This window comes from Anastrepha obliqua, chromosome 1 (assembly GCF_027943255.1).
Source record: "Anastrepha obliqua isolate idAnaObli1 chromosome 1, idAnaObli1_1.0, whole genome shotgun sequence".
In the NCBI taxonomy this organism is placed as follows: Eukaryota; Metazoa; Arthropoda; class Insecta; order Diptera; family Tephritidae; genus Anastrepha; species Anastrepha obliqua.
In genome coordinates, this window is record NC_072892.1 from 119047250 (window position 1) to 119066636 (window position 19387).

The 19387-nt window shown below is 37.3% G+C and overlaps 1 long non-coding RNA gene across 1 annotated transcript in view; it reads right to left on the bottom strand.

The window, feature by feature from the left end:
* Positions 1 to 566: 566 nt before the first annotated feature.
* LOC129235868 (uncharacterized) overlaps positions 567 to 19387 on the bottom strand; it is a 40554-nt gene continuing 21733 nt past the window's right edge. The window contains exons 2-3 of the long non-coding RNA XR_008581607.1: positions 10012 to 10228; positions 567 to 643 (exon numbers count right to left, since the gene is read on the bottom strand). This is a non-coding gene — a long non-coding RNA (uncharacterized LOC129235868). The remainder of the gene's footprint in view (positions 644 to 10011; positions 10229 to 19387) is intronic.

A 19387-nucleotide genomic window follows, 5' to 3' on the forward strand; every position in this document is an offset into this window, starting at 1 on the left:
ATGCACAGCCATTGACCTGAGTGTAATCGCGGAAACCAGTAGAAGGTGGTCTCTGACTACTAACTGCAGGGTTTTCAAAGCAGCTTGGTCATAACTGAACATCAAAAGAACAAAATCTCTGCTTGGATTAAACAGACTAACTACCAACATCGGGACTTGATTGCTATATTATCCTCACCGGTATTATAACGAGTCACTGCACTATTGGCACCCTAGCCAATAGAATGGGTGTACCTCACAATGACTTCTGCAGGAGCTGTGCAGGTGAAGAAGAAATAGAGTTGGTACAATACCTCTTCTGTGAATGTCCTGCACTTCAAAGAAGCTGTGCGAAATATCTTGGCGATTATTTCTATAGGGACTTGGGAAATTTGCAAAATGTCTCACTAGAGGGACTAGTTACCTTCTTAAAAAGATCTAAGTGGTTTTAGCAACTTAGTTATGGGAAGGAAAAGAAATGCAGGTATCACAATGGGTCTTAGGGCCACCCAGTGTCGCTTGTTTAACAAACTGATTAACTTAACCTAACCTAAAACAGTGTTGGATTAAGTAAATGAAAAATGGACTCACCAACCACGAAAAAAGTAATTGTAGGAGAGATGACCTATTGATGTGAATCAGCTCACAGTATTGCTTTAAAGTGCTGAAAACTAAAGAGGGAAATTTATAAAAAACATTGTTGTAGAAATTAGTATGGAAATCATAAGTCGACGACATACAAACAACCTTACCGACTTAAAAAATGCACTTAAAATTAGACTTAGTTCGATTAGGTAGATAGGTAAGTTAGAAGGCAAGAGCACCACGGGTACACTACAAGTAGCACCCGAGTGCCGCTTTGATACCATAATTTAGATCATTACCCGGAAAAAATCTCAAAAACTTAAAGGAAGAAAAACCACCAACAGCCAGTTTCATTCTCCACCGGATCTACATAACTTCTGTAATGGGGGTTGTACGAAAGTCCAAGCTTCTCCGCATGAGTTCCGATCATCTAGTGACCGGTGATCCCCACTATAAGTTTGGAAATTGACTAGCGTGGCGATCCTGTTTCTGTTGCACAAAGGTCAAACCGATACGACAACCGAGATAACGCACGATAAGATAGAACTCCATCCATTCGCTTTATAGGTCCAGAGCTGTACTTATCGTGCTAAAAGATTGGGAGAGAATGCAAACCTCTGAGTGTATTTCTGCTATGAAAAAGTTGCTCATAAGAAATTATCTGCCGTTCGGTGTCGGCTTAAAACTGTAGGTCCCTCCATTTGTGGAACAACATCAAGATGCACGCCACAAATAGGAGGAGGAGTTCGGGAAAACACTTAACAGAAGTGGATGTGCCAATTATTTTTTTTAATTCACTTGAAATAAACTAAATGATATCACAATTGAATTAAATTGAACTAAATCAGAGCATTTTAAGATCTTAGACCCAATACCCTTTAGGGACTGCATCAAATTGTCAATGAACAAGCAGTTATTACTCACGGACTCCTGACATTGTGGTGTACGTCTGAATGTTTCTCCACGTATGAAGGAACCTGAAGTTTTAAGCCGCCTCGGAACGGCACATAGTTTTTAGGAGGAGCTTTTCCATGACAGAAATACAGTCGGAGGTTAGTTATTGTCTACCAGGGCGATTGCTGTTAGATAAATAACTTTCTATCATTTCGGTGTTTATTGCCTACAGCGTGTCTCGAAACCAGGTTCTACCATTCGGCTACGACGGTAATAAGAATATTGGTTGTTGTACCCACAAATTTACGCTATAAAATATTTCCTATAAATATTTTGGAAATGCTGCTGGAGGGATAAAAATCCGGTTCATTCGGGTAACGTCAAACCAACTGTCCCGGAAACGAACAATATAGGTATTGCAGTTATGGTCTAAATCAAAGTTGTATCACTTAAATGCCATAATACATAAAAATTAGGGACGGCTATACAATATATTAATTATATGTAAATGCTGAGAATGTCTTTGATTCTCTACATTTTACAATTTAAAATAGTTTTTATAAATTTGAAAAAATAGGCTTAAATATTTCTTATATGTATTAAATATATCATAAATAAATAAATTTAAGAAAATATATAAGGGTTTTCCAATAACAGGTGTTACAGGGGAATGGAGATCAAGAGATGATTAACGATTTCTTATGGGCGGAATTGGATGGTATTGAGCCGGACAACGTTTATTTTCAACAAAACGGCGCTACGTGCCACACAAGCAACGAAACCATTGGTCTTAGACGGGAAAAGTTTCCAGACCGTATTATCTCTCGAAGAGGTGATAACAATTGGCCACCGAGATTTCGTGATTTAATACCTTGTGATTGTTTTCTTTGGGGCCCCGTGAAAGAGAAAGTCTACGCCAACAGCTTAGGGTCGATCCAAGACCTCAAAGATGGTATTCGTGAGGCTATTGGTGAGGAATTCGGTTATGGAAAATTTCATGAAAAGGATATTGTCCAGTAAGCGTGGTTGTGGTGGTCATTTGCCAGATGTTATTTTCCACTATTACCTTCCTCTTTATAATGAAATAAACATCCGATCATTTATATTAAAAAATAGCATTTTTCTTTGAATATCAAAATAACACCTCTTATTAAAAAACCCTTTATATATTTAAGAAAAAAATTCTATTCATATGTTATGTCTCTAAAAAAGAGTATATTTTAGTTGTCCATATTTCAGTGATTGAAACTGTAACTTAATTTATGACTCAACCGAATATATGAACATTTACAACAAAAAGAAAGGTGATATGCGAGGCGCAAACAAATGTTAATGTACACATACACATACACATACAAAATTTGATAGCAAGTCACACAAGTGTAGCAACAGCGGTCGCTACTAGTTTCAAGCTGAGGTGCCATTAATCTTACAACGCTTGAGATAGAAGAAATATGGCTTGCGTAGATGCATGCACCTGGAAGAACTATCGGAAAGAAACGGAGACAGAGGGCGTGAGTGTGTGAGCGCAGTGAATTCAGCTGCAATGCCATCCACAGCGAAAATTTGGCTTGCCCTAGCGAGGAAGTATCACCACCGTCTTGCCTTCCTGTTGAACAATCTCAAAGTTCCTTGCGCAACCAACCTGCGTGCGTTTGTATAGCTTGCAAAATGATAGCAAAAATGTGGTTAAATAAAACACTCCGCAATGAGCGCACCAACACACGTGTGCACTTCTCGGAAGGTGACTCTTTAAACTGACGACGGCGGCAATCATATGGTATGCGAAGCAGCTGAACTTAACATGTGCCGGAGCTCAGTTGTAAGAAACTTTGCGCTAGATTTTTACTTTTCCATAAGTTTTCTTCAGGGGCAAATATGAATAATGATGCCATGTTTCATTTGTGTCAGTTGATTGAAGTTAAAAAATTTGCAATAACCACCTTGAAATATGCGCGAAATTCTAGTGTAATCGTGCTTAGGTGCAAATTGTGCAAGTGAAAGACTTTTGATTGTGGTAAATTTCAGAAAGAGTTTAAAATCAAAGAAAATGTTTGTACAAATCAGAAGCAGCCCCAAACTTTGTGGTTCTGCCAGAATGAGTAAGCGGAATCAATTTTAATTTAAACTAAAAGTTGTATTCAGAGTATTAAATTTGTAGTCAGTAGTATTTTGGCATTGAAATGAGTTTTCTGAAAATGGTTTTGATTCTTTTTATTTGTGGTGTGCACTTTTTGTTAATTTTGGTGTTTCAACGAGATTCGAACCTAAGTTCTCTCTGAATTCGGAATGGTAGTCACGCACCAAACCATTCGGTTACGGCGGCCGCCTACACAGCTGGACAGCTAATAATTCAGTTAGTTTTTTTTAATAATAATCTTTCATAGTTTTAACCACAACGGCTTTCAAAAAGTTTCCAATCTTTCCAAAGTTTCCAAAGTTTCTGATTCTATTTATAATTGTAAAAAATCTTTCAAAATTAATCTTATTTTTTATTATCTGTACACTCGCATGGAAAAATAAAAAAAATTCATATTAAAAAAGTTACATGGTACAACAAAATCCATTTTTTATTTACATCAAAAAAGTAACACAAAATAAAAAGTTACAATTTACAGCAAGACGTAAAACTTTTTAAATTAAAAATGTTACACTACACAACACAATTTAAGTTTCTTAAAAAAAACACCAATGGAGGAGTTACACCGTATAACAAACTACACTATTTTCAAATTAGAAAGTTACACTGCACAACAAAAAACAACTTTTTCCAAAATAAAAAGAGTTGCACTGTAAACCCAAAATCCAACTTTTCTGAAATAAAAAAGTTACACACTGCAACAAATTTGAATTTTTTCTAAATAATAAGATTACACTGTACAACTAAATTTAGTTCATTAAAATATTTTAGCATACAATAAAGCCTCTATTTACGTTATGGTACAAAACCAAACTTTTTCTAAAATAAAAAAAAAATACACAGTGCAACAAAAACCAACTATTCCGAAATAAAAAAGTTGCGTACTACAACAAAATCGGAATTTTTCTAAAATAAAATAGGAAAACAAACCAAATTTTTCTAAAATAAAAAAGTTTCACTATAGAACAAAAACCGACTTTTTCCAATAATATTACAATGACATTACAACGCACAACAACATTCCACTTTTTTAACTAAAAAAACAACACCGTAAAACAAAATTCAAAATTCAAATTCAAATTTCAACATTGAAAAGCTACACTGTGCAACAAAATTTAACTCTTCAAATTAAAAAATGGCGGCAAATTAACTCTCTTAACTAAATCCAACTCTCTTTAAAATAAAAATAAAAAAAAAACTAATCTTCTTCGTCTTGATTGGCAGGTTTAATAAAGTGCGCCAGTCGCTTCTTTCTCGTGCTTGTTGTTGTTGTTGTTTTAACAGTAATAAAAGCCCCGTCAGTGTAGGGTATATTACCAGTCGTCTTCGTCTGGCTCATCTAAAGATAAGCCCAGGAAACATGCTGTTACGAGGGGTTGGGTCCAGAGGGGGAGGGGTGCTAGATTATTAGGTTTTAGAGGGCATGTGAAGAGGTGGTTAGTGTCGTGCGGGGTACCTTCACATGCCGGACATATGTTGGTATGTCGGGGTCAATTCTGGATAGGTAGGAGTTTAACCCGCTACAGTATCCAGAACGTAATTGTGCCAGTGTTACGCGTGTCTCACGGGGAAGCTGGAGCTCCTCATCTGTAATAGGTGGTGGTTGGACTCCGATTACGGCATTCATAGGACGGGAGCTTAAGAAGGTGGTGACGGTATCCCGGTTAATGTCGTTTATTGACTATCTGAACACTGTCTGGTCCAGTAGATTTCTGTCAATTTTGTCCTGGATCTCGTCGACATAGCTTAAAAGGTGTATCCTGACGCGCCTAGGAGACGCCTCTGGCTCAAGCAGGTGTCTACAAGGGTGAAACCTACGGTAGCTTCCTAGCAGGAACTGCTTGCTGAGCAGTTTATTGTTCTCCATTACAGGGAGCATTTGAGCCTCATTGTAAAGGTGTTGAATAGGGACATCAGGATGCAACCGGGCGCTGTTCAAGTGGCAGTATTTTGGCATGTCTGCAGCTTTATCCACTGCGTGTTACTAAAGGGTGTTTTTTTAGAGGTTAGGTTTTCAAGATGAAATAAAACGTTTATAATTTAATGTTATGGCCAAGAATTTAGCTTTATTATAAAGATAAGGGTTTGCCATTATGTTTTAAAAATGATTTCGGGTAAGTGGCCGCCGCGGCTGGCTCGAATAAATTCCAGCCGAGAGGCCCAATTTTCGACCACTTTTCGCAGCGATTGGGGCCGTATGTCAGCAATAACGCGCCGAATATTCTCTTCCAAGACGTCAATCGTCTCGGGCTTATCTGATAAGACAAGCGACTTCACATAGCCCCACAAGAAATAGTCCAGCGGTGTTATATCGCACGATCTTGGAGGCCACGCAACATGTCCACGGCGCGAGATAATGCGCTCACCAAAAGTTTCCTTCAATAAATCGATTGTTGAGTTGGCTGTATGGCATGTAGCGCCGTCTTGTTGGAACCAAAGGTCGTCCACATCAACATCGTCCAATTCAGGCACGAAAAAGTCATTAATCATGGCTCTATAGCGCTCTCCATTGACTGGAACATTATGGCCGGCTTCATTTTTAAAGAAATATGGACCAATGATTCCCTCTGCCCATAGAGCACACCAAACAGTGACTTTTTGAGGATGTAACGGCGTCTCAGCAATGGCTTGTGGATTATGTTCACTCCAAATGCGACAATTTTGCTTTTTGACATACCCATTCAACCAAAAGTGAGCTTCATCGCTGAACAAAATTTTCTTCGATGCGTCGCGCGAACCGAACCATTATTTTCGTAATAAATTTGCACGATTTGCAAACATTGTTCAGGTGTAAGTCTATTCATTATGAAATGGTAAACCAAACTGAGCATAAATCAAGTGACAGCTGTCAAAAAGACCATCTACGAAAAAAGTAGTGCCAACTTGAAAACCTAACCTCTAAAAAAAACACTCTTTAGTTCCGGCCGACCAATTGCCTTAAATGTCAATAGCAACAGTTCTTTGTCTTTTCCCCAAGAGCTGCCGGCAAGCGATTTGAGGACCTTGTTGCGATTTTGGACCTTAGTGGCAATTGCGGTTGTGTGCGCTGAGAAGGGGAGCAAACTTGCGAAGGTTACACCCAAAATTTTGGGATTGTTTGCCGTCGGAATTGTTGTGCCATCGACTTTTACCTTGAGGGACAGTTCGACCTCGTCTTTCAAATCATCTTTCAAGTCTTTCTTCACCTGATCTTTCCAACGCAGAGGAGACCTTTCTCTTCCTCTGCTACCACCAGCTGGCACCGTATCGAATACTTTCAGAGCCGGAGAGTTTGCAGCAATTTAAATCTACTTATTTAAAATAAAAAAGTTACACCATTCAACAAAACCCAAATTTTTTATATTAAAAAGCAACACTTTCAAAACTCAAAGTGATATGTTAACAGCATAACCGAGGTCTCCAATTATTAATCGATGATTTTAGAGCTCCAGGTCTTTGACTTCATTAACGTGTTGTTCATCAGTTATTGTTTAATGTTTTCCAGGGAGGACTTCGTCTTCACGCTTTATTATCATTGATTTATTTGTAAAATTTGTTGTTGTCGTGGGGGAATGCAGCTAGAGTGATAGTACTTGGTCGGTTATAAGTCCCGATCGTTCCATTAACGTGGAGCAGACCGTCGGGGGATCGTAAAATTTGTAAAAAATTGGTGTGACATAATCAGACCACCGAAGGCAGATTTCCTGTTCCTGCAGCGGAAGTTTCATGTCGCATATAAAATAAAAAATTTCATATATTTTAAATTTCGTTATCTATATATATAAAAATTGAGCCGAAAAAAAGTGTGCGTTTGTCCGGTGTAATCTCAGCAACGCGTGTAAGGAACACCATGAAAGTTTCACACATTGTTGGTGCTGCTTTGGCAAAGGTTTCTGTGAAGTTTGGTTGAAATTCGATAACGCGTGTGTGTGCGGTGCGTCGGTTATGTGAGTGTGTTTTTGCTATTTGCCGCACGTATTTTTTGTACCGCACATAGCATTCATTAGAATTGAATACATTTTGGTCGTTTGTGTCTGGGCCGATTATTATGAAATTTGGTATATACCTATATATATTTTTTCACGGAGAAGGTTAGTATAATATGCTTATTGATTCCACTCGCCACCAGGTGGCGCTGCCGAAGGCCAAAATGAGGACCCGGGTAACCCTAGGATGTGTTTTTACATTGTGGGTATCAAATCAAAGCTACTGATGAGTGCTTTAATACAGAGTATTTTTTAGATCTCTGAGTGACCAGGGCCTCGAGATATAGTCGTGTTTGTACAATATGGGTATCAGATGGAAGCTGTTGATGAAAGCTTTTAAGTGAAGTAATTTTGACTGCCCGTTTCCGGGATAAAGAAAGGAGATGGAGCTGGAGATGGAAGAGGAAAAAGAATAGCTACAGGAAGAGGAAGAGGAGGAGGAAGAGGAAGAGAAAAAGAAAGAGGAAGAGGGAGAGGAAGAGGAAGACCACTTATTATTTTAAATAGAAAAAAATATTCTAAAAAAGTTTTTAAATGTTACATATACGCTTATTATATAAACGTTAATCTGAAGTCAGTTATAGTGAAAAATTCATTGTATCATTGCCGGCGTGATTGGTGATCGTTTCCTTAATTTTTTGCAGAAAGGTTATGCTAATATGAGATATGAGATATTACCTATATCATTCATATATTTACGTATTACCTGTGTACTCACAAATATACGGTTGAAGCAAATATATGTAAGTTTTTTTACTTCGCCTGGAAAAGTATATATATATATAAATTTAAGAAGAGTAAATAGAACTTATTTTATATCAGACTTCACGCAAAAACGTCATTTGCACCTGAACACATAGCTGGGTTAAAGCGGAGGGGAATAGAACAGTTATCTTCTCCTTCTCCGCTTTTTCGCACACGTAATTGTATGGGATGAGTGCACGATGGCAAATAAAAAGTCACTGGAAGCGCTTGATAGGACATTACGAGATTTACGTAGTAAAAATGAAATGTTTGGTCGTACCTTAATGCTGCTGGCAGGTGATTTTAGACAAACACTGCCTGTTATTCCTCGAGCAACTGTAGCAGATGAATTGGCTGCATGTTTGAAATCATCATATTTGTGGAGACATGTTCAAACACTCAAACTAACTACAAATGTACGTGTTCTAATACAAAATGATCCATCAGCTGCTGAATTTTCACAGCAATAATGGGATATTGGCTTAATAACTTTACAACCAAACTTTTGCCAAATAAGTCAAACGAAAGAAAAGTTAATTCAAAGTATTTTCCCAAATTTGCCTCAAAATTACAAAAATCATGATTGGCTTAGTGAACGAGCCATCATGGCTGGCAAAAATAAAGATGTGAATGAAATGAATGCGGCTATTTTGGCTAACATACCAAGTCCAGAACAAACATATCGATCCGTTGACACTGTTACAAATCAAGATGATATTGTAAATTATCCCACTGAAACTAAACTTGAAAATAGGAGCACCGATTAACAGTTAAGAGATTGATGAATAACGTCATTGAAGCAACAATTTTGAATGGAAAATACTCTGGTGAAGACGTTTTAATACCTCGAATACCAATGATACCATCGGATATGCCGTTAGAATTCAAACGTTTTCAATTTCCTGTTCGCCTTGCATTCGCGATTACTATTAATAAGTCACAAGGCCAAACTTTATCAATTTGTGGTATTGATTTAGAATACCCATGTTTTTCTCATGGCCAACTTTATGTTTCATGCTCAAGAGTTGGTAAGCCATCGGTATTGTTCATTTATTCAACAACGCATGGAAAAATGCAGAATATTGTATACCAAAGAGCATTACAATAAAAAAAGTAATAAAGTAAATCACATCAAACGTTTTTTAATTGCTACTACTATTCAAAACTTTTTTCATTACTATTCATGCGCGAGAATTTTTATAAAAAACACACAGTATTTTTCGGCTTAATTTAATTAATTAATCTAGATTTATTTAAAGACGACCAGCGGAACGGGCGGGTTTTCGCTAGTTCTTTATAAAACAGGTTCGCCAGTTCGAACGAATGTTAATATTGACATGGAATTTGATGCAAATTATCAACCTAAAACAAGACAGCCAGAATTTATGAGCCCGCGTATTTAAAATTTCCCTTTTATTTTTGTTCATAATGCAATCGCCACAAATTATGACTAAAGGCTGGCGAGGATATTAGATTTCCTTTCCAGCCAGCATTTTCTACAATTAACTGTTTAGCAAATATTCACTTGCATACTAATTGTAATATTTCTAGGGACTTCCTTGAATAAGTTTTTTATTAGTACCTCTTTTGTTCAATATTTTTTTTTTACCAAATTAAGTTATATTCGGTTAAAATAATTACAATAGCCCTCACTTTCTTGCGTAATACATTTTAATAAAAAGGAACTACATAAAAATAACTCACCTTTAAAATTTCACTAATTCCAGCGAAGAGTTACTCTTAATTTTTTTGTTTTATTTATTTACTGAGAAATTAAATTATTTGTATTGTATTTAGGGTATTTCCCTTCTTTTCTATGTAATTATCAATTAATTTTTCATATTCGTTTAATTATGATTTGGAATTTTTGATTCCGAGTTTCTCAGAAAAGTATCAGCTTTTTGACCTCATGCAACCGGAGCTGTAAAAAACAAGAAAACATGTTAGAGATAAGAAATAATTTTAAGAAAATGTCAATTGAAAAGTCAAACAAATAAATATAATCTTATATTTATTTAAATATATTTACTAAGTGCCATTATTGCGCTTTACAGTAGAGCCGAAAAATGTTTGAGCTACGAAAATATGTATAGGCAAGAGGTTCGCGAAATTACCCATTTCTATTAATTTTTGCTATAGAAACTTTTTATCATCATAAAACATAGTCTGAGTTGTAGGAGAGGAGTTTTTGTGAACTGAAAGAGATAGATCTTTCATGCCAAAAAATCAGTTTCTAATCTCTAAACTATACAACTAACACGGACAGTCCTCAATACTGATGTATGTAATTAGTGGTTCATTTTTCTTTTATTTATTTTATTTTTTTGGAAAATTTACGAGTGTGCTTTTACTGCAGTAATATATGGTGTGCCTTGCTACGGAAAAAAGTTCGTTACAAGATTGATGAATTAATCCAGGCGCCATACGAGGCTTTTGAATGCCAAATTTTGCATTACGGAATCTTGTCAGAGCCGGCGTGAGGCAGAATCGCATCTTTTTCTGGTCGTCATTGGTGAAATTCTTGCCCCAATTGAATGGGCCATTGAAAAATTGGAATGATGTGGCACTGGAAGATTTTAAACTCTTAGATTTTGCCAACGATGTAGTATTGCTTTCTCAGCGCAGTAGGTAAGGCATTCTAACACTGCTGGAATCAAACCCAAAGAAAACAGAATATTTGGCGATAAAAGCGAATGACGCGTCCTTCAATATTGGAGAGAACCCATTCACGGCAGATGAAGGATGCAAAATAGGTGTTTTCACAAGGCTGAAGAAAGCAAGCAACGCAAGTCTCTGACCAGCGTACCTGTTCAAACAAATCAGCGGGCCCCCCAAACTTCGAATCTTTAATTCAAATGTTCAGTTTGTCCTTCTCTATGCTTGTGAGACATGGTGTCTACAAACAGAAACCGTTCAAAAGCTGCAAGTGTTTGTAAACCGCAGCTTGAGGTACATCTTGCGCATTTGGTGGCCAGGCAATTGGATATCGAGCACCGACTTAAACCGACGATGCCAAAAAAATCAAAGAGGGCATATCGCCACAAAAAAATCGAAATTCGAAAATACGTAACCTGCGAAAATTCAAATTCGCGATACTTTCTGAACACGCCTCGTACATCAGTAAATATTTCACTCAGTATTTTTCTACGGAATCTCCAATTCTTTTCCATAAAACTATTTTCATAAATAAAAACGAACCATTCTCAGGCGATAGTATAATAAAGCGCTTTTTGGTGTTTTAAATTGAAGCGAAATACATTCGAGAAGAACCATTTCGAGTTAGCTAACACAAACGGTAATCAGGAGAGGTCAGGCCTTTTGTTTATGCCGAGTGTGTTAAGATTTCCATCTACAGTTTTCTAAATAGTTTTTAAGCGGTATAGCTGTATTAGCCGATTCACTCAATCCAAAAAGTTGCGCTATCGTGTGCAGACGGATATTTCGATAGTTTTTCTGCCAATGCTTGTTTCAAATGTATTAATTATTCACGACACAATTTCCACGTGATACTATAGTTTCGTCATATTTATTGACTCTTAGTTTATCACTATTTTGTGATGCCACCAGCAACACAGCAGCACCATCGCTCAATGGATATTTGACTTCGAAGTCGATGAGGAGGGATCAATAAGGTGGGATCGATGACCATCGCATGAAAGATTCAGTGGCTTCGTTTGCTGACTCATATCGGACGAATAGATACAAACGCTCCGGTTCTGAAAGTATTCGATGCGGTACCAGCTGGTGGTAGCAGAGGAAGAGGAAGGCCTGCTCTGCATTCGAAAGATGAGATGGAGAAGGACTTGACTTCACTCGAGTGCAACAAGCGCCGGTTAGCATGACAAAGAAACAACTGGAGCGCTTTGTTAAACTCAGCCAAAATCGCTTGAGCGGTTATCGCGCCATTCAAGAAAAAGAAGAAGTGACAACTTGTGGCTAACCCACATCTCACCAAATAATCTACAAGTTTTAATGACGACCGCAAACATGTGGTTAGTTTTTTGATGTTGTTAGTTGTCCGCCTCGGCTTTTGGTCGGACTTCTTTCGTTAGGTAAAATTAAATAAATAATGAAATACGATTAATGAATAATAAGAATATTTTCTAACTCACTGAGAGGTAGAGAATAAACTTCTGATATATCAGCTGAATTTGTAAGCACGACTCACTTGCTTTTATTAAATTATAATAAAAAACAAAATTCAACTCTCTTCCCTTAGATAATTGTAACGTAAGGGACTAACATTAAATTTAAAAAAAAATTGTTTGCACAAAAAACCCATTTCACCTCAGCAGGAATTATACTAATGAGTTCACAGTAAATAACAAACTGTAATTTGCTAGACTATTTTATTAAAACAGGTTCTTTCCTACGTTATTGTTGTGTATGACTGCGTTAGAAAAATGTATTTTTGCTTAGTTTGTACAAAGCTGCTCAACTGTGCTGAGATGCAAATTTCCCTTCATCGTCGAGACAACACTCCCAAGTTGCGACTTTTAGTAATCACTAATCTGAAGTACAAACCAGCTGGAATTTCTAATGAATTTCTAAAGCGCTTAATGTTAATTAATATTCCCCATTTTTTATACTCGTGTTAGTCAGATAGTATTGCTTTTGGGACTCTTTGTATGCCCTGCAGGAAAAACCTGAAATAGTGGAATAATTTTAGTTCAAAATTAGTACGGGTTTTTCAATTGTGAAACACTTCGTTACTTACAAATGAGCCGATTTCTTTGAAAGTGGTTTAAGTGTATTTTATTTTATATGGCAACATTCAAGGTTTCGCACTTGAATAATTTGAAAAATATAAGTATACGTGGGGGGTTCAATAAGGCCCCGTGGTGGAAATGAAGACACCTTTTAAAAACAAAACTATTTTTCAACATTATCCCCTTTTAGAAAAATACACTTTTCCCAACCCTCTGGCCATTTTTATAACCCCTTTAACAAATAGGATTTGTCGAGCTTTCCAAAATACGCCTCTGTCTTAGCGATGACTTCCTCGTTTCAGCTAGATTTTTTCCCCGCGAGGCATTTCTTCATGTTGGGGAACAAGAAAATGTCGTAAGGAGCCAGATCGGGTGAATACGTGGTGTGCGGCAGTAATTCATAACACAATTCATGCCGTTTGGCGGCGAAAATTCCGGATGTAAGCGCTGGTGCGTTATCGTGGTGAAACAGCACCTTCTTTTTCGCTAAATGCTGCCGTGTCTCGTTCAATCTTTCGTGAAAGCGGTCCAACAACTCAAAATAGTATTGTCCAGTGGTCGTTTTTCCTTTCTTTAAAAAGCTCCATGCGGATAACGCCGTTCGCATTCCCAAAAAACGTCGCCATGACCTTTCCGGCCAATGGGACTGTCTTCGCCTTCTTTGGAGCAGATTCACCGGGAGAAATCCATTGTTTTGATTGTTGCTCAGTTTCTGGTGTGTAATTATGAAACCAGGTTTTATCAACGGTGACAACTCGACGCAAAATTCTTCGAATCTCACTTAACTTACGCCAAACACTTCTTCGAAGTTGACAGTCGCATCCGCTTGTTGTTGCTTAAGAGCAATTGCGGCACCCATCGGGTCTACAATTTTTTCATCGCCAACTTATCATATAAAATATTAACCTCGACCTCTGTCGACCTGTCGGCTTTCGCGCACTTTCGTTCATCGATCAATGAGAATCATGTCGTGGACTTTTTGAATGATTTCCTCGGTAACCACGTCTGCCGGGCGTCCTTCTCGCTTCCGATCAGAAGCGGCCCACGTTTAAATTCGTTGAACCAGAGAGAGAGTTTTTACACCAGTGCTTGTATACGTTCCTACAGGGTATCTTTGCTATCAGAATGCATACATACATATGCACATACACCGTTTAATATTCATGTGAAATAAAAAAAATATTTTTTTTAATGACAATTCCGAGCCGCTAGAAATGAAAACTGGTTTTGAGATATTCAGGTATTAAAATTTATTCGAGAAAACCGAAGAGAGACATTTAAGGAGAGAATGCTCTGATAAGATTACTAAGATCGAGTTAATATAATTCTGGAAATAATTATTTCACACGAATTTTCCGTGTATTCTCACATTAGCCCTAGGTTTTGAAAAGCAGTCACACAATATTTTTGTTGATGTATCAGCAAAAGATTTCCCGTAATTAATTGGCAAAATATTCGCTTTCGAAAGCAATCTGCGCTTCTGTAAGCAAATCAGAGTACGAGTCTTGATTTTACTTGTTTTTTACCGTCTTAACCAGCAGCTTCAAAAAATGACTGTACCGAAACATTGAATGCTGCTGAAAATAGTTGTGCTCGATAATAAAACCAGCCATCACTCAAGGGCGTAAGCAAAAATTCTACCTCAAAGAGAAGAAATAGCATAAAAGTAGGTAGGTGGGTTAGATGGTAAATGTAGGCCCTACAGGTATACTGGGAGTAGCACTAGAGTGCCGTTTTGACACCATAATGTAGAACACTACCTGCGAAAAAGTTCAAAACTTGAAGTGCAAAAACCCATCTATATATGTACATATATAAACGGGATCTAGGCTGGATAATTATCTCAGGCTACCCCCAAAAGGTGCACTAAGGATCCTCGACCGCCTAGCCACCAGACCCGGACAGTTGCAGAGAAAGTCTTCAACACTCTATTTCTCTTGCGGATTCCCTCAACTTCTGCAATGGGAGTGCTACGGAAGTCCAAACTTCTCCGCATGAGTTTCGATCACCTAATGACCGGTGATGTATCTATGAGTTTGAAAATAGAGTGGGGTGGAATCTCCCAGAATTTTAAGCGTCCTGCTCAAAATGCTACCATGGCATACAGAAGATTGCCTCCAAAGGCCAATCTCTGGAGATCAACGAGAAGTAATTGCAGAATGACGTTAAGGGCGGCAGTGGGGCATGTTCAACACGTTCTAAAAAGTTAATGCACGGAAAATTTGCCATCACTTGCAAAAATCGGTAGGAGAAGGCATATCAACTGAGGCAGTTTAAAACTTTGTTTGCTGTCTAAAAAATTACCATCAATACGCTTCAATAACCACGGGACTATAAATTGCAAATTTCGGTTTGCTCGAGGCGTTGTGGGGCATAGAGGGGATGTATATATTTAAAGTGATAATATCTGGTGATTGTTGTAGCCGAATAGGTTTGTAAGTGACTGCTACTCCGCAGGTTTTAGCCTTGGAACCCACTGGGTACTTTTTTTGCTATGAAAAGTCTTTTCGCTAACACCATCTGACTTTCAGGGGCGGCATATATAGCAAGTATAGAAGAGAAGGATGAGGGATGTTTGCTCCAAATATATATTTAGATAGTGAGACTGAATATATTTGTCACAAGGTATGTGGATTCTTTTCTTTCCATTAAATCATAGTCAAATGTTTCACAGCTTCAGTCTCGTTGTTTAACAGCCATACCTCGTATGTAAGTACGCCCTTATATCGTATATGCGTTGTCTACTAACGCTCATACTCGATCTCAATTAAATCAGAAAGCACGCGAAAGGGAAAATTTTTAAATATAAAATTGCAATTATAAATGTATACGAGGGTTGTTATTTCTATATCTGTTCTTGGATATTTTTAGTATTTTCAGGCGCCATCTGACGTTTCCATTGGAAAGTTTGACATATTTGTCCAAAAATGCACGTTGAATATTTTGATGAGTGAGCTAATTTGTTTCGTTTACAATGACTTTAAAAATTCTGATCGGCAACACAATTAAAAATGTCAAAATTTTCGTTCGATTATTTTTAACAACTTTCGACATGGACTAGCAAGTCAAGAAGTAATCGATAAACTAAATCGTTATGCGGCGACCAAGCATCTACTTTAACACCATAAAAAATTGGAACAATGAATTTTCTCTTGTTCGCTGTTCGCACGCTTACAAATTCGGGGAAGGTTGTCCAAAATCAGTTGATGTGTCAGAAAATATCGATGCTATGCGGGAAATGATTGAGTAAGATCGTCATTTCGCGTACTTAAAGCATCCTTGGGTATTCCTATGAAGAGCCTCACTGAGATTTTCCATGATCATCTTGTGGGGAAAAGGTGTGTACGCGCTTGATCCCTATGTGAAAAACGCTCACGAAACACAACTCGACAAAGTGCTTCTAAAATTGGTTGAAACGCATGCAAAAGTGTATTGAGAATATTTAGAAAAACCATAAAGCAGTTTCCATTCAAAATTTTAATTTTTCCATTCCTAGGCCAGATATATAAACAGCAACCCTCGCATTACTTACAGATACACATATTTTTTGTTGAACTGTTTAAAACTGCAATTGAATACAAAAACGTTTGAGGGGGAAACGAAACAAGCGCTTTCAAGCTTCGCTGGTTTGACAAGTGTCACCGCAACAAAACTTTTGTAATGGGAAATTCAAGCATTGAAAACGGTTAGCGAACAATACTAAGCACGCACATACGCATGTATTTGTGTATAAACTACAGAGGACTGTGTAAAAAAGAAGTAGCTAAAACAGTTCAAACAAAAGAGTCCGTAAATCATAGCTACATAAGTGCGCTTCAGCGCATAAGTAGATCAACTTTTACCACAGCAAAAAATAAATGTATGCACGAGTATATGTACCTATATGCACATACAAGAGTACTTGAATACTAACAAACAACAACACCCACAACACACATCAGCGCATTAAATAAGCATAAATATTATGCAATTAAATTGTAATTAAGATTTTATTTCACCCAAAATGTAAGAGGTAAGAGCAATAGTCCCCAAAAAGAAAACATAAAAAAACAACAACAAAAAATAAGGCAATCAAATGGTGACATTTACATGTGTAGGTCTGCGCGTGGGGTGCACTGTGGCAATCCAAAACTTGACACGCACCGTTGGCATCACGCGGGAATGGACTTGAAAACTGTGGCATGAGAAAAAATTGGCTGTATTTCGGACATAATGCCCTTAACTGTACACCCACTAGCAGCGCAGCAAACAAAGGGAAAAGAAAAAGCGCTAATTCCGCTAAAGAAGTAACGGCGTAAAAAATATAATCAGAAAAATTGCCAACTACTCAAAAAATACAAAAAAAAAAAAAGTGAACGAAATAAAAAAATTGCTCGAGTTTGCACATTAAAAAAATTTCAAGACTGACGCCTGACACTTGGAAAGCAAGAAAAAAATGGATGTATAAAAAAAATGAACTAAGCATTAAATAATAACTACGGTTTGTTCACAAATGCTTTAAGCCACTTTTCTCACATTTTTCGCTTCCTCACCATAAAAAAATAAGCAAACGTTCGCGTTAGTACCTGGATACAGACCGCGACAAATGCTGACACATCAACATTTTGACCAGTTTTGATTATTTTTCTTCGTGGTGAAAAGAGTTTTAGAGGTGCGCTATTTAGCGGACCGTTATTCAGCTCTCCGCGAATTTGACAGAATCAGCTGATGGACTGACGTCACTTGGGGTGTATTTACAAAATAATAATAATAATAATTTGTTTGAGATATATGAAAAAATCAACCAATAGCATTTCGATGCTGACTGACCAACGAGTGATGGGACGAGTGTGTGAATGCATGTGAAATGATCGTGCAGAATTCGGCTGGCGATAAGATTGTGTTAGTGATATACGAAAAAAATCTACACAGTAGAGTGGGAGGGCTAGTTTACTGGGGCGGCAGTCCTTGGTCGGGAAAAATTCGAGTCATTCCGGTAACGTAGAACCACCTGCCATGAGAATGATCAACACAATTTTCGTTCATTTCGCTTCGTTGCTATTGAACAAGGACTGATTGCACGAGTGGGGTGATCGTCCATAATTTGACTGCCGAATCTACCAAGTGACGTGGCGGCCAAAGTGCCCTAATAATTTTCTTTTCCACCATAGCTAAATACCAAACGTGGTAATCTATTCATTCTTGATTTTTCTGATTTTTTTGATGGTCATTATTTTTTTTTTTTGGAAAATTATAGTTCAAAAACCATATAAATCCTTTATGGTGGAAAAAATTCTTAAAACATGAGTGGAAAAAATTCTTAAAAATCAACGCAAACTTTTAGCAACTTTATCACCGCAAAATTAATCACCGTAACAGAATATTTATGATTTTTTCAAATGGCGTTGTGCGTCAACCTTATTTGATACTTGAACTAGACAGCTGCAGTGTAGACTGCACATGTAAGGCAGACATGGGGTGCGTAAAGGTAAAAATAAAGATTTCCATCACTCAAAATCTTTTTTTAGTACTTTATGCAAACATTTTTTTTGAAAGTTATTCAAAAATAACATTGGATGATTAGTTTTGCGACACCATGCTTTAAAATTTAATAAACCATAAAACTGCATACCGAAAATCTTTCTAAAAATCGATCCGTTTTGAAGCGGATTATCACTGGTGATGAAAAATGGATTGTTTACAATAACTTCAATCGAAACGATCATGGTCCAAGCATGATGAAGCGCCACAAATCACTTCAAAGGCTGATATTCACCAAAAGAAGATTATGCTGTCAGTTTGGTGGGACTGGAAGGGTGTGGTATATTTTGAGCTGCTTCAAAAGAACCATATGATTAATTTGGATGCCGACTGTCAACAATTGGACTAATTGAATACAGCTATCAACGAGAAGTGACCAGAATTGATCAATCGTACAGGTGTCATATTTCATCAGGACAACGCTAAACCGCATATATCTCTGGTCACCCGCCAAAAACCGAGAGAGCTTGGCTGGGAACTTTTGATGCATCCACCATATAGCCCTGACTTTGCGCCGTCAGACTACCATTTGTTTCGGTCTTTGCAGAGCTTCTTAAATGGTAAAACTTTCGGCAAGGACGAGGCAATAAAAACGCACTTGGTTGAGACTTTCGCAAATAAAGGCCAGAAGTTCTATAAGCGCAGAATAATGAATTTGCCGGAAAGATGGCAAAAGTTACCGAACAAAATGGAAAATATGTAATTGATTAAAGTTCATTCTAAGTTTTAATAAAAATGTATTTACTTTCTTTTAAAAAATCGGCAATTTCTTTCCGGACAACCCAATAAAATATGTCTTCAACCATAAATTTATATTGCGTTTTTAATAAATTTAAAAATATTTGTAAGCT